Genomic DNA, 3,455 nt, shown 5'->3' with positions numbered 1-3,455 from the left:
ATGAGTTAGGATTTCCAGTTTACCTTGCTTAATTAAGATGCTTGCTCAAATGTGAAAATTAATTAATGTGTGGAAGTAGAATAGAAGTTAATTTAATGAACAACATTATGGTTCAATAGTCTAACAAGAAATACGAACAAGCCAACTTAATAGCCATTATGGACAGTTCATTAATGGACCTAACAAACTGATAATAGAACAGATAAAAATTATGAAAGTTTTGCAAGGCAGCTTTTTTCTTAGGAGGATGAGCATAAAGGGAAGAACATCAGGTGAGGAAGAAGATTATGCGAAGCAAAGAAGGCTCAAAAATTAATTGTACATGGATGATATTGAAGGTGGACTTTTATCTCATGGCTTTATCAAAAAACTCAACTTCATATTGGTATAAAAAAATTAGTACCAGAGGCTCTGTCAATAACCCATTAAGGTGTCTACCCCTGAGAAAGTAAGAGAAATTGCAAGGTCGCAATGCAGCAGGCAATAGAGAGAAATTCCTAAGGATAGATTCATACTAATGAAATTTTGTAGCCTAAGAAATTGTGAAGATGTGAGGCACCAGAAAGAAAAGTGAAATAAGAAAGTATTGTTTTTACATAACATTTCTCCTGCCTGACCTGGATCACTTGTCATGGTCATATGTTTTGTGTGATAAAACTAGGGCTATATCCATCTTACACCCTGACTAAACTCAATTTACCCACCATATCAATTGCAGGCAATCTTGATTGATTAGATAACTAAAAACAACAAACATTGTGCTTAAATGAAATACCAAGACATTGCTAAGACTGAAAAAGACAAATATCATGTGCATTATAAAATTAGCACCACGGCTTGGAGTTTCCATTAAGTGACATTAATTTTTCAGTCCCAGGCAGTCTATAAAATATATCATGCTAGAAGCAGGCCCCACCATCAAAACCAATAAGACCCCTATCATTGTACAAGTTCTCTCTAGTTGTGACAACTGATGGACTCTAAGGAAATTTTGTTTTAGAAGCAAGGGCTCTAATAGGACATATTTAAGAGCATCTATATATTTAAACTTACTAAGACACTGACTGCTATACACAAATGCAACTAGTAAACGGTCTGTCTAGTTTTTTAAAAAAAATTTGCAATTTAAAATTGAGTTATTTGCAGGTTGTGGACTGGCACAGCTTAATTGCTTAATTTTCTTGTGATAATCCCATTTCCAACTGTATTGATAAAACAAAGTTATTGCTCTTAAATACATTGAGGAATTTGTTACATGTAAACTCATTATCTTCTAAATTATTACCTGATTACACAGGGTAATGATAGATTTTTGTTTGGAATTATGCACATATGATTGGGTGGAAACTTGCGCAAAAAAGATAGTAGTCCAGATTTTCTGCTGGCCAGACAGTTGCTACCCCAACGCAGATAAAACTTGCTACTGAGGACCCTGTGGAATCCCTTTTAGCAGACTCAAAAAGAATTATCCAGGAAATTTTTTCCGGGCAATCCTCAATGCCTGGAACCCTTAAAAAGTCTTCAGTTAGGTCATAAAATTAGAATGGTTCATAGAACCCCTACAATGTTGGAACAGGCCATTCAGCCAACAAGTCCACACCAACTCTCTGAAGGGCATCCCATCCAGACTCACCCTCCTACCCTTTACCTGTAACCCTGCATTTCCCATGGCTAACACACCTAACCTACACATCTCTGGACACTATGGGCAATTTAGCATGGCCAATCCACCTAACCTGCACATCTTTGGACTGTGGGAGGAAACCCATGCAGACACAGGGAGAATATGCAAACTCCACACAGACAGTTACCCAAGGCTGGAATTGAACCTAGGTCTCTGGTAATGTGAGGCAGCAGTGCAAACCACTGAGCCACTGTGCCACTGTGCCACCCCCTTTTTAGCATAATGCACCTGGTATTCCCAGGCAGTCTCCTATCCAAGTACTAACCAGGCTTAAGTTTGCTTAGCTTCCAAGAACAGATGAGATTGGGTGTTTTCAGACTAACATGGCTGTAGCAGTCCCAGTGATATTGAGTCAAATTGTGACTCAGAAAAAGTGAGACTATTAAATACATAGCCCACCATCTAAGTAACTAATGAACTTACCTCACGCACCTCCAACACCATCTTGTCCATCCCCTTACGTCCCCATGACCCTGCCCTGACATCCCTGGTCCGCTCTGGACCTGACACCCTCTTTACCTGCTCTGGACCTGACCCCAATTCACCCTCCTGGGACCAGACCTCACTTCACCTCTCACGTTCAATCCTCCTGCCCCTGTTCCAAACTCAAAGCCCCTTCACCACCGCGCCCCCCCCCAACCCCCACAAAAGGCAATCACCTTTCATTTCCCAGGATTCAACCCCTGTTCACCCATAAAGGGCATGCCCTGCTCCTCCTTCCCAACCCTGACAGAATACCCACCCACCCTTGTGTTGCTGAGCCAAATTCCTCCCACATACCCCTACCTACCCTAGACACTGCATCAATTACCTGGCCTCCTTGTCATCTTGCACGATACCCATCTGCCAACCTACCCACCTGGAATCCTGCTTACCTGATACCCTGGCACCCTGCCCTGCTGGCTCCCGGCTTAACTAGGAACCTACCTCCTACTCCTGGCATCCTAACCTCAAACTTACTTTATTTACCTTCTATTTGACAGCAGCTGTAGAAGTGGCTGTCTATCATTATGGGCCTTTCAAATTGAAAATTCATCAGCTAATTAGAGTGAAAAGGTTCACATTCCCCTGGCAGTTCTACACTACAAGAGAAATCTCAGATTTGAAGTATGGCTCTACATTTCTGAAGGTGACCTGATTGGAATCTCCTGTCCAAAAGCAGATCTCTCTCCTTTCCTTAAAAAAGGAAAGGAGTAACAATCCACGCTAGATTTCACTCCTCAGAAAATCCAGTCCCTTATTTGTGCCAGAGTGCTAATTGCACCCAAAGCAATAAATCTTGGATTGTATGTTTTGGTTGAGTGAGATGCTCGCTGAATGGTTAGAGTTGTGGAAAATCTGTGAAGCTATTCTGCAGTGACATAAACAACAACTTGTGTTTATATAGCGATTTTAACACCGAGAAACATTCCTAAGGTGTTAAGAATGATAACTAAAACCAATCCAAATTGGGAGATGTTAGAAGGGTTCTAAAATCATTGTGTTCTTATGGATCCTTCAGTACTGACTTTCAAATCCTGCCTTATTTTTCATGTGAGAGGCAGGTTTTGACAATAGCTGTTTAGGTAGGGTGGAACACCTTCCAGTTGCTTTTCTGTTTCCAAGATTCTAGCCTTTACTTCAATAAAATACAGATAGATAAATGCCTGAATTAATCCACGAACTCCTCCATATTTTTAATACGTTAATGCTGTTGGTTTATAATATGTTGAATCTAGTGAATCTAATCTCTTTCCTCTATTCATGCTCGCATCGAAATAAAAAGGATGTT

At 40.5% G+C, this 3,455-nt stretch overlaps 1 pseudogene; it reads right to left on the bottom strand.

The window, feature by feature from the left end:
• Window positions 1–1,900: 1,900 nt before the first annotated feature.
• LOC125484907 lies at window positions 1,901–2,019 on the bottom strand (annotated as a pseudogene).
• Window positions 2,020–3,455: the final 1,436 nt, after the last annotated feature.

This window comes from Rhincodon typus, chromosome 14, assembly GCF_021869965.1.
Source record: "Rhincodon typus isolate 14 chromosome 14, sRhiTyp1.1, whole genome shotgun sequence".
NCBI lineage: Eukaryota > Metazoa > Chordata > Chondrichthyes > Orectolobiformes > Rhincodontidae > Rhincodon > Rhincodon typus.
This window is presented reverse-complemented; position numbering and strand designations above follow the sequence as displayed.